Here is a 13,287-nt window from a genome sequence, read left to right on the forward strand (position 1 = left end):
ATGTCTTGTTTAATGACAAACCGTTGCTTGGCGGCAAGCTTGAGGATGACTTGAGCCAATTGCCCGTGCTTATGGAGATCTTTGAAGTCAGTTGTGAAAGACACTTTGTGGACCAATTGAAAGGTAGAAACATTTGTTTGTAGCCAAACATTGTTGACATTTTGTGGAAACATCATGTTGCGAAATGCAGCATGGTATTTATGCCACGCTGGTACTTCAATCAAGAGATAGTTGAGAAGCCGCTCTAACCCCCATGGTCATGATGTGTCATGCGCTTCCAATATGAAATTGTCCATACATGCGTTCCTCCTTAGCACAGAACAATGCAATAGGTTTTCAACATCCAGAGCTTTTGTGTATTTATTGTGGCTAGTAGGATAGCTGCATGGGAAACTGTTGCTGATGATGTATTTGTCAGAAGTCATTGTATTTGTCCGTTTTTTCCCACAAGGCTGAAATATGTGCCCTCGCTTTGAAATGTTAGCAAGGTTTGTTTGTATTTCATCCAACTATCTGTGCTAAAAAGTGATGGCTACAGTATATGTAATTTCTTCCACTTTTGGAGTGAGCCAAAGTTCAAGCTGCTTATCTAATTGGTGAGAATGCAATGTCTGTTTATCAGACTCACTTTGACTTTATATGGTGTACCAAGAGATGTGCCTTCGCTTACGGCCATACCAGCCTGAATACGCCCATCCTGATTGGAGAAGTGACGACAGGTGCGAGTGTCTGAGCTGTGAGTGAGTGTTTGCTGGAGAGTGTTTGCTCGAGAGCTATTTTTGTTAATTAATTGGTTTTTGCAATATAATTTATTATTTTCTTCAGTTGAATAGTTTAAAGTTTGGTTAGTCTTCCCCCTTGCAGGTTTTCTGCTTGGGGGAGAGCCTTTTTTGGACCCATTTTTTGATATATTATGACGGACAACATGGCAACGACAAACGGAATGGAAAAGGACAACGAAAATGCGCAACGGAAGAAAAATGAAGATAAAGAAGGAATGAAATATGGAAAAGAATACACGGTGGCAATTGAGTTGGAAGGAGAAGACAAAGTGACGACAATGGAACTACTAAGAGCAATTAAGGAGGTGTGTGGAGAGGTGGTGGGATGCCGAATGAAAGGAGAAAAGAAGTATGAAGTTACGATGAGGAATGAAAAAGGAAAAGAACGGCTAATGGATGGAATACGAATAAAGGACACCAAGATACTGGCGAGAGATATTAATGTGAAGGAAGTGGTGGTGTCGTTCATGAATCTGCCTGTATACATGGAAGACAGTGCTATATTGGGCAAGCTATGTAGCTGGGGTGTATCAGCAGTCTCTGAAATCAGGAGGAGAGTTTGGCCAGGCACGGATATAGCAGATGGCACGAGATACTGCAAAGTCAAATTCACTGATACTGTGAAATCACTGCCGTACTCTACAAAGTTTGATACGCTTGAAGGTGGAGAGTACTTTAGAGTCATGCATGATAAGCAGGTCAGAGTTTGTAGGCTTTGTATTCAGCCTGGGCATATTGTGAAGGACTGCCCTGAATTTAAATGTTATAAGTGCGGGAAGCAAGGGCATTATGCAAGAGAATGTGTAGGTGGAAAGGAAAGGGCATTTTGCGAAGGATGTCGCATGAGAGCTGACGAGTGCAAATGTGGAGAGGTTGTGAATGAGGAGGGGAGCCAGGATCTTTTTGTGGAGGCTGATGTATCACCCCGAGTAGAAGAAGACGATGGAGGAGAAGACGTGGTGGAGGGAGGAGAGACGGAGAAAAGAAGAGGGGAAAAGATGGAACAGAAGACGGAGGAAATAGGAGGCAGTATGGATTCAGAGATAAGAAGAGGGAGTTTTCAGGAGGAGGACGGGAGTGGGATGGGTGGAGGCACTGGGGACTCACAGTTTTTGGGGGGGGCCTCGGGCTATGTGGGTGCTTCGGAAGGAGGTGAAGTGGAGGGGAGTGGGATGCTGACAACTATACAGGAGACGCAAATGGATACAAGCAGCACAACAGGCACAGGAAAGAAGAATTCGAGTTGGTTGGAAGAGATGGATTTAGAGGCAATTTCAGATTCAGAAGACATGGAAAAGATTGATAGAGCAAGGGTAAGCTACAGGAAGAGGAAAGTGGCGTTGGAGGTGAAAAAGGACGAAAAAGGAAGAAAACATGACAAAAGGTAGAGGAAAATGAGAAAATATATTTTCTTATTATTATTTATTGGAATGGTTAATTGTATGTCAATCAATGCGAATGGTTTAAGAACAATGGAAAAATTTCAAAGAATAGTTAAAATGAAGAATTCGGATATTTTATGCCTGCAAGAAACACATTGGGACAATGTATGTATTTTAGAAGTAAAAAAAATATGGAGAGATTTTATTTTTGTTAACAATGGCAGGGGGAATTCAAGTGGGGTTGCTATTTTATTGAGGAAGGATGTGGTGGATAATGTGAAACAGATATATAATGATAATAATGGGAGGATTTTAATTGTAGATTTTGAATATATGAGTAGGGTTTTTAGAATTATAAATATTTATGCGCCTAATACTGAAATAGAGCGCAAAGATTTATTTTTAGAAATAGGAAAATGGTGTGAGGGAAACTGTATTGTAGTTGGGGATTTTAATGTTAAAATGGATAGACTGGATATGACAAGAGGAGCTATTTTTAGAAGTGATGTATCTAGGGGGGTTTTAAAGAAGATGATGATAGAAAAAGGAATGATTGATATATGGAGGGATGAGAATCCGTACAAGAGAGAATTTTCTAGAAGGCAGGTGGTTTTAGGGGAGTTGAAACAGACACGGATAGATCTGGTTTTAGTAAATGAAGGGTTAAGGAATTTTATGAAGGATATTAAGTATATTTTTACAACTTTTAGTGATCATGCTGGGTTAACATTTTCGGTGGGGTTAGATAGGGAGGGGAAAGGGGGGGGAGTGTGGTGTATGAATGCAAGGTATCTAGGTGATGAGGAATATGGAATACAACTTAAATCTTTGATAGAACATGAAATGGAGGATAAGCAAAAAGGGAATGATAAGTGCCAGTGGTGGGAAAATGTTAAGAAAAAAATAAAAGATTTTAGTATTAGATATGCAAGGAAGAAAAGGAGTAGGATGACAAGAGAAGAAAATTATTTAAGAGCAAAATTGAATGAAGAAATGAGGAAATGTGATATTGATCCTATTTATAATATTGAAAGGTTTTTAGATTTAAAGGCACAATTGAGCAAATGTGAAATAGATAAATGTAAGGGGGCATCTATTAGAAGTAGGGCAAAGTATGTTTTAGAAGGGGAGAAATGTACGTCTTTTTTTCTTGGTTTAGAGAAAACTAAACAGACGAAATCATATATTAGTGAGATAGAAAATGTAAAGGGTGAAGTGGTAAATGATTATGTTGAGATATTAGAAACTGTACAGAATTTTTATAAGGATTTATTTAAGAAAGGGGAGGTGGATGAAGAGTGTGTAAAGGAGATTTTAGGTAGTGTGGATGTGCAAATTGGTGTTGAGGAAAAGCAAATATGTGATAGGAAGATAACAGTGGATGAAGTGAAAGATGCAATTAAGGGATTACAAATAAATAAAAGTCCTGGAGTAGATGGACTAATTGCAGAGTTTTACAAAATGTATGAAAGTTTTTTAGCACCGATTTTAATGGAAGTGTATCAATATATGGAAGATAATAATACTGTTTCAGACTCCATGGTGACAGGACTGATATCGGTTTTATATAAAAATAAGGGGAGCAAAATGAAATTAGAAAATTATAGGCCAATTAGTTTATTAAATTCAGATTATAAGATTTTAGCTAAGATATTGGCGAATAGGATGAAGATGGTTTTAAATGATATTATAGCACCTACACAAAATTATAGTGTGCCTGGAAGAGACATAGCTGATACCATCATTACACTTAGAGATGTGATAAATAAAATGAATAGCGATAAGAGAGGGGGAATTGTTTTAAGTATAGATTTTAATAAAGCTTTTGACAGGGTGGAACATGATTTTATGTTTAGGGTACTGGAAAAATATGGGTTTGGAAATAGAATAATAGGATGGATAAAATTATTATATAGAAAGGCAAAAAGTAGGGTAAAATGTAATGGGGTTTTAACAGATTCTTTTATTCTTGAGAGATCAGTGAGACAGGGGTGCCCTTTATCAGCATTACTGTATGTTTTATCGGTAGAACCCTTAGCGGCATACCTTAAAAAAGATCATTTTATAAATTGTGTAGAGACTCCGCAAGGAGGTTTTAGTTTAATTCATCAATATGCAGACGATACCACAATAACAGTTAGAGATGAGGAAAGTGTTAAAAGGGTGATGGAGTGTTTTAAAGTATATGAGAAAGCCTCAGGAGCAAAAGTGAATATGGAGAAGTCAGTAATAATGTATGTTGGGAAGATTAATGAGGAGATTTTTCCTTTTAAAATGGTAAATGATTATTTTAAGGTGTTAGGTGTGTTTTTAGGGGTGAAGGAACAGGAAGCTAGGGATATGACATGGAGTGGGGTTATAAACAAAGTTAGGAAGGTGGTAAATATGTGGAGGGGGAGGTCTTTGAAATTAAAAGGGAAAGTAATTGTCATAAATTCATTGTTGATGTCAATTTTTATTTATGTAATGAATGTTTTGGATATGCCAGAATGGGTTTTATCTGAAATGAATAAAATTGTAGTTGATTTTTTATGGGAAGGGAAGGGGGTGAAAATAGCTTTTAAAACTTTGATTGCAGGTTATGAGGAGGGGGGCTTGAAGTTGGTGGATTTAAATGTGAGGAAAACAGCAATTAGAGTCAAAATGGTACGTAAATATTTATATGGGGAATTAGATTATGGATGGAAAAGATTTTTTAAGGAGTATTTGCAGGAGGTTGGGAGGATGGGGGACAATGGTTTATTGATGTGTATGAAAAGGAAATGTTAGGTAATATACCTTTGTTTTATAGAGAAGTGTTTGAGGCTTGGGGGGAGTTTTTACCAAATATTTATTATGAGTGTACCATTTTAGACAATATTTTAAATCAGCCAATTTTTTAAATCCCAAGATACAGTATAATAATAAGATGTTGTTTTGTAAATATTTTATGAGGGCTGGGATGAGACAGATTGGGGACATCTTATATGAGGTAATTCCGGGGTTCCTTCCAAGTCAGGCAATATTTGATAATGTGGTTGAAGAAAATGATGAAATAAGTAGAACTACTGTGGAGAACATGTATAAGAGAATATTAGGATGTCTTCCTGGGGAGTGGGGTGTTTTAATAAATAAAGAGGTGGCAACAAGAGCTAGGGGTTTACCGGTTTTATATTATGAAGGTAATGGGAAGAAGCATGATTTGTCAGGTTTGAAAGTTAAAAAAGTTTATGAAAAATGTATTTTAAGAGAGATAAAAACTCCTGCTTCGGAAAAAGTGTGGTCTAGGGTGTTTGCAAATATAGATGTAAAATCAATATGGAAGAATGTAAATGTAAAATATAATTCTATAGAATGTGAAGACAATGATTTTAAAATGAAACATAATAGAATTTTTACGAACGTGGTTTTACATCAAATAAATAGAGATATTAAAAGAGAATGTGATATTTGTGGTACGGGGGTGGAAAATTTTATGCACTTTTTTGTTGAATGTAGTAGATTAGATGAGTTTCATAAGTTTTTAAAGGGGATTTTAGTACAACAGTGGGGAGAAGAGATTGTTGCTGGGGTTGAGTGGAGGAGGTTGTTTCTTTTTGGTTTAACTGGGAAAAGCAAAGTTATTAATTTTAATTTGATGAATTTTGTTCTTAGTCATGCCAGATACGCTGTAAGACTAAGAAGGAATTTGGGACATTATGAAGGGAAAATTGTGAGTGTAGAGGTTTTATTTAGAAGTATGTTAGAGAAAGATATAGAAGTAATATATAAATATGGTGGATGTAATTTTGAAAAATTGTTTGTGTGGGGGAGCAATTTTATTGAAATTGAGGTCGAATGGAAAACTTGTTTTTAATTATTAATTGGTTTTGGTGGATGATTGTGTTTCTAATAGGTTTTATTTTCTTTTCTTTTTTTGATTTTGTAAAAGGATGAATTGTTCAACCTTTTGATTGTTGATTGAATGTTGTAAATGTTATGTGTTTCTTCATAATAAAAGAAAAAAAAAAAAAATACGCCCGATCTCGTCTGATCTCGGAAGCTAAGCAGGGTCGGGCCTGGTTAGTACTTGGATGGGAGACCGCCTGGGAATACCAGGTGCTGTAAGCCTTTTGTCCACTAGGGGGTGTGGCATTATTTCATCAGCAACACTGCCTTGTAGTAAGCATTTGATGCTGAATTGACTAAATGCAGCTTCTATGGGCTAGTCTCCCCTGCCCTTTTAATACGATCAAAGTTCCTTGTGTTGTCAGGGAGCAACTGCCTTTTATTATAAGACAAATAAGAATATTGTTACTGAATGCAGCTTGTGTGTGCTCTTGTGCTCCCTCGCCCTGTTCAAATGATCAAAGGAAATAATGCTGGTGAGGAGTGGAACTGGACTGGTGTCTGATGGCCCTGTGTTTTCCATGTTGGAATTACAACCCTTCTTTTATGGAGTAAATCAAAAGCACAAGAGAATCTGAGATGTTATCGATAATAAATCAATTGGTTTCATGCATTTGTCTGTGTGTGTGTGTGTGTCTGAATGTGATTGTATTTCGTCATATCGCAAACATTTGTGATATCAGATAGGTTAAGATATTAAAAAGTAATTGGTGATTTTTTCGACAGTGTTGCATGATGGGAATCTAGTGGTTCACTGATATAATCTAGTAAACAAAATAAACTACTTTTTCACCACTCTGTGTGCAAGTGCATTCCTAAACGGCATTTAACGCAGGTCGATGTGATACTGATATTATCAGAACACAAAGTGGTTACCGTTAGCGGAAAATGTTGGCACTGGAGAGACTTTTCCTCCACTAAGCAGAAGAGATACCGTGATCAAGAAGGTGGTTCACCCAGTGTGGGGCTCAGCCATTGCACTCTGGCTGTGCTGACCCCTTGTGAATTTTCCAAATGTGGGAATCTCGATTGCATAATTTATGGTAGTGGTCGTTTGCGCTTTACTCTGATGTCTTTGTAAATAATAAACCTTTGCTTGGCGGCAGGCTTGAGGATGACTTGAGTCAACTGACTGTGCTTATGGAGATCTTTGAAGTCAGTTGTGAAAGAGACTTTGTGGACCAATCGAAAGGTGGAAACATTTGTTTGTAGCAAAACATTGTTGGCATTTTGTCGAAACATTATGTTGCGAAATGCAGCATTGTATTTATGCCACGCTGGTACTTCAATCAAGAGATAGTTGAGAAGCCAGCTCTAACCCTCCCCCCGGTCATGATGTGTCATGCGCTTCCAATATGAAATTGTCCATACATGCGTTCCTCCTTAGCACAGAACAATGCAATAGGTTTTCAACATCCAGAGCTTTTGTGTATTTATTGTGGCTAGTAGGATAGCTGCATGGGAAACTGTTGCTGATGATGTATTTGTCAGAAGTCATTGTATTTGTCCGTTTTTTCCCACAAGGCTGAAATATGTGCCCTCGCTTTGAAATGTTAGCAAGGTTTGTTTGTATTTCATCCAACTATCTGTGCTAAAAAGTGATGGCTACAGTATATGTAATTTCTTCCACTTTTGAGTGAGCCAAAGTTCAAGCTGCTTATCTAATTGGTGAGAATGCAATGTCTGTTTATCAGACTCACTTTGACTTTATATGGTGTACCAAGAGATGTCCCTTCGCTTACGGCCATACCAGCCTGAATGCGCATTTCCTGATTGGAGAAGTGACGACAGGTGCGAGTGTCTGAGCTGTGAGTGAGTGTTTGCTGGAGAGTGTTTGCTCGAGAGCTATTTTTGTTAATTAATTGGTTTTTGCAATATAATTTATTATTTTCTTCAGTTGAATAGTTTTAAGTTTGGTTAGTCTTCCCCCTTGCAGTTTTTCTGCTTGGGGGAGAGTTTTTTGGATTCATTTTTTTACTATGACGGACAACATGGAAAAGACAAACGGAATGGACAAAGACAACGAAAAGGCGCAACGGAAGAAAAATGAAGATAAAGAAGAAATGAAATATGGCAAGGAATACACGGTGGCAATTGAGTTGGAAGGAGAAGACAAGGTGACGACAATGGAACTACTAAGAGCAATTAAGGAGGTGTGTGGAGAGGTGGTGGGATGCCGAATGAAAGGGGAGAAGAAGTACGAAATTACGATGAGAAATGAAAAAGGAAAAGAACGTCTAATGGATGGATTAAGAATAAAGGATACAAAGATTCTGGCGAGAGATATTAATGTGAAGGAAGTGGTGGTGTCGTTCATGAATCTCCCAGTATATGTAGAAGACGGTGTGATACTGGGCAAGCTGAGTAGCTGGGGAGTGGCGGCTGTCTCGGAGATAAGGAGGAGAGTTTGGCCAGGAACAGAGGTGGTTGACGGGACACGTTTCTGCAAGGTCAAGTTCACAGAAAAAGTGACATCATTACCTTATTCTACAAGAATTGAGACGTTGGAGGGAGCAGAATATTTCAGAGTCATCCATGACAAACAGGTCAGAGTGTGTCGTATGTGTATTCAACCCGGGCACATAGTTAAAGACTGCCCGGAATTTAAGTGTTTTAAGTGTGGCAATCAAGGACACTATGCGAGGGAATGTGATGGAGAGAAGGAAAGGAATTTTTGTGGTGGATGCAGAAAGAGAGTGGCGGAGTGCAACTGTGGAGAGGTTAGGGCTGGAGAGGGGAGTCAAACACTATTCGAGGAAGCAGTTGTATTGTCGAAAGAAGGAGAAGAAGATGGAGGAGAGGACGTGGTGGAGGGTGGAGAGACGGAAGAAGGAAGAAGGAAGAAGGACCAGAAGATAAATGAAATTGGGAGCAGTATGGACTCAGAAGTAAGAAGAGGGAGTTTTCAGGAGGAGGGGGGGAGTGGAATGGGGGGAAGCACGGGGGACTCACAGGTTTTGGGGGAAGGCACAGCACTAACAAGTAGCTCGGGGGGTGAAGAAATGGAGGGGGTTATGGAGTTGATGACAATACCAGAGACGGTGATGAGCACGGGGAGCACAACGACTATACAAGAAACGGAGATGAATACGGGGAGCACAACGGATGTGGATGTCAAGAGGGTGAGTTGGCTGGAAAACATGGACTTGGAAGAGATATCGGATACGGAGGATGGAGAAAAGATTGAAAGAACGAGGGAAGGATACAGGAAGAGGAAAGCGGCGGGAAGAGGGGGAGAGAAAGGGTGGAAGAGGAAAGAAACTGGATAACAGGTAGAGGAAAATGAAATTATATTTTATCATTTTATTATTTATTAGAATGGTAAATATAATGTCAATAAATGCAAATGGATTGAGGACAATGGGAAAATTTAATAGAATAATAAAAATGAAGAAGTCAGATATTTTATGTATTCAAGAGACGCACTGGGATAATGTATGTGTTTTAGAAGTTAAAAAAATATGGAGGGATTTTATTTATGTAAACAACGGCAGAGGGAATTCAAGTGGGGTTGCTATTTTATTGAGGAGGGATGTGGTGGATAATGTGAAACAGATATATAATGATAATAATGGGAGGATTTTAATTGTAGATTTTGAATATATGAGTATGGTTTTTAGAATTATAAATATTTATGCGCCTAATACTGAAATAGAGCGCAAAGATTTATTTTTAGAAATAGGGAAATGGTGTGAGGGAAACTGTATTGTAGTTGGGGATTTTAATGTTAAAATGGATAGACTGGATATGACAAGAGGAGCTATTTTTAGAAGTGATGTATCTAGGGGGGTTTTAAAGAAGATGATGTTAGAAAAAGGAATAATTGATATATGGAGAGAGGAAAATCCAGAAAAAAGAGAATTTTCTAGAAGGCAGGTGGTTTTAGGGGATTTGAAACAAACGAGGATAGATCTGGTTTTAGTAAAAGAAGGTTTAAGGAATTTTATGAAAGATATTAAGTATGTTTTTACAACTTTTAGTGATCATGCAGGTTTAACATTTTCAGTGGGATTAGATAAGGAAAGAACAGGGGGTGGAATATGGTGTATGAATGCAGGGTATTTGGGAGATGAGGAATATGGGAAACAACTTAAATCTTTGATAGCATGTGAAATGGAGGATAAGCAGAAAGAGAATGATAAGTGTTCATGGTGGGATAAGGTTAAGGAAAAAATAAAAGTTTTTAGTATAGGATATGCAAGGAAAAAGAGAGGTAGGATGAAAAGAGAAGAAAATGAGTTGAGGGCTAAATTGGATAAAGAAATGAGGAAGTGTGACAGTGAACCTAATTATAATATAGGAAAGTTTTTGGAATTAAAAGCACAATTGACTAAATATGAAATAGATAAGTGTAAGGGTGCAATTATAAGAAGTAAGGCAAAGTATGTTTTGGAGGGGGAGAAATGTACTTCATTTTTTCTTGGATTAGAGAAGAATAAACAGAGGAGAACATATATTAGAGAGATCGAAAATATAAAGGGTGAAGTTGTCAATGATTATGTAGAGGTTTTAGAAACAGTGCAGAATTTTTATAAGGATTTATTTAAGAAAGGGGAGGTGGATGAGGGGTGTGTAAAGGAGATATTGGATAGTGTGGATGTGCAAATTAATGTAGAGGATAAACAAATGTGTGATGGGAAGATAACATTGACTGAAGTTAAAGATGCGATTAAGGGTTTACAAGTAAATAAGAGTCCTGGAGTAGATGGAATAATTGCAGAGTTTTATAAAATATATGCCAGTTTTTTAGCACCTATTTTATTGGAAGTTTATCAATATATGGAGGATAATGATAGTATTTCTGAATCTATGGTGACAGGACTGATAACGATTTTATATAAAAATAAGGGGAGTAAATTAAAATTGGAGAATTATAGGCCAATTAGTTTATTAAATTCGGATTATAAGATTTTAGCAAAGATACTGGCAAATAGAATGAAGCAAGTTTTAAATGATATTATAGCACCTACACAGAATTATAGTGTGCCTGGTAGAGATATTGCGGATACAATTAATACAATTAGAGATGTGATAAATAAAATGAATCATGATAAGATGGGGGGAATTGTTTTAAGCATAGATTTAAATAAAGCTTTTGATAGGGTGGAACATGATTTTATGTTTAGGGTAATGGATAAATATGGTTTTGGTAATAGAATAATAGGATGGATAAAATTATTATATAAGAAGGCAAAAAGTAGGGTGAAATGTAATGGGGTTTTAACCGATTCTTTTATTCTTGAGAGATCTGTGAGACAGGGGTGTCCTTTATCAGCTTTATTATTCGTTTTATCGGTAGAACCTTTAGCAGCATTTCTTAAAAGAGATAATCTTATAAATTGTGTAGAGACTCCGCAAGGAGGTTTTAGTTTGATACATCAATACGCAGATGATACCACTATAACAGTTAGAGATGAGGGTAGTGTAAAAAGGGTGATGGAGTGTTTTAAAGTATATGGACAAGCATCGGGTGCAAAGGTTAACATGGAGAAGTCAGTAGTAATGTATATTGGGAAGATTAATGAGGGGAATTTTCCTTTTAAAGTGGTTAAAGATTATTTTAAGGTATTAGGAGTGTTTTTAGGGGTGAAAGAAATGGAAGCTAGGGATTTGACATGGAGTGGTGTAATAAATAAAGTTAGAAAGGTGGTAAATATGTGGAGGGGGAGGTCTTTGAAATTAAAAGGGAAAGTAATTGTCATAAATTCATTGTTGATGTCAATATTTATTTATGTAATGAATGTTTTGGATATGCCAGAATGGGTTTTATCTGAAATGAATAAAATTGTAGTTGATTTTTTATGGGAAGGGAAGGGGGTGAGAATAGCTTTTAAAACTTTGATTGCAGGTTATGAGGAGGGGGGTTTGAAGTTGGTAGATTTAAGTGTAAGGAAAACAGCAATTAGAGTAAAAATGGTACGGAAATATTTATTTGGTGAATTGGATTATGGGTGGAAAAGGTTTTTTAAAGAGTATTTGCAGGAGGTTGGGAGGATGGGGGACAATGGTTTATTGATGAGTATGAAGAAGGAAATGTTAGGTAATATACCTTTGTTTTACAGAGAAGTGTTTGAGGCTTGGGGGCGGTTTTTACCAAATATTTATTATGAATGTACCAGTTTAGAAAATATTTTAAATCAGCCGATATTTTTAAATCCAAAGATAAAGTGCAATAATATGATGTTGTTTTGTAAATATTTTATGAGGGCTGGGATGAGGCAGATAGGTGACATAGCATATGAGGTAATTCCTGGGTTTCTTCCATTTCAGGCTATATATGACAATGTGGTTGAAGTAGATGAAGAAATAAGTAAAACTACTGTGGAGAATATGTACAAGAAAATATTAGGATGTATTCCCGGGGAGTGGGTGATTTTAATAAACAAAGAGGTGGTCAAAAGATCTAGGGCTTTACCAGTTTTATATTATGAAAGTAATGGGGAGAAACATGATTTATCAGGTCTAAAAGTTAAAATGGTTTATAGAAAATGTATTTTAAAAGAGATAAAAAGTCCTGCTGCGGAGAAAGTGTGGTCTAGGGTGTTTCCAAACATGGATGTAAAATCAATATGGAAGAATGTAAATGTAAAATATAATTTTATAGAATGTGAAGACAATGATTTTAAATTGAAACATAATAGGATTTTTACAAATGTGGTTTTGCATCAAATAAATAGGGATATTAAAAGAGAATGTGATATTTGTGGTACGGGGGTGGAAAATTTGATGCACTTTTTTATTGAATGTAGTAGGTTGAAAGACTTTCATGAGTTTTTAAAAGGGACTTTTAGTAAAACATTGGGGAGAAGAGATTTTTACTGGGGTGGAGTGGAGGAGGTTGTTTCTTTTTGGTTTAAATGGGAAAAGTAAAGTTTTAAATATTAATTTGGTGAATTTTAGTACTAAGTCATGCTAGATATGCGATAAGATTAAGAAGGAATTTAGGTCATTATGAAGGGAAAATTGTGAGTGTGGAAGGTTTTTTTAGGAGCATATTAGAGAGAGATATAGAGATAATATATAGATACGGTGGAGGAAATTTTGAAAAATTGTTTGTGTGGGGGAGTACTTTTATTGAAATTCTGTCAAATGGGAAACTTGTATTTCATTATTAAGTGGATTTAGTGGATGATTGTGTTTTTTAATAGGTTTTATTTTATTTATTTTTATTTTTTTATTTTGTAAAAGGATGAATTGTTCATCCTTTTTTATTATTGATTGAATGTTGTAAATATTATGTGTTTTTTCATAATAAA

General features: G+C 36.5%; 1 pseudogene; it reads left to right on the forward strand.

Moving 5' to 3' along the window:
• The first annotated feature begins 6,945 nt into the window (after nucleotides 1-6,945).
• Nucleotides 6,946-7,095, forward strand: LOC120042966 (annotated as a pseudogene).
• The last annotated feature ends 6,192 nt before the right edge of the window (nucleotides 7,096-13,287 follow it).

Source organism: Salvelinus namaycush, unplaced genomic scaffold, assembly GCF_016432855.1.
Source record: "Salvelinus namaycush isolate Seneca unplaced genomic scaffold, SaNama_1.0 Scaffold819, whole genome shotgun sequence".
In the NCBI taxonomy this organism is placed as follows: Eukaryota; Metazoa; Chordata; class Actinopteri; order Salmoniformes; family Salmonidae; genus Salvelinus; species Salvelinus namaycush.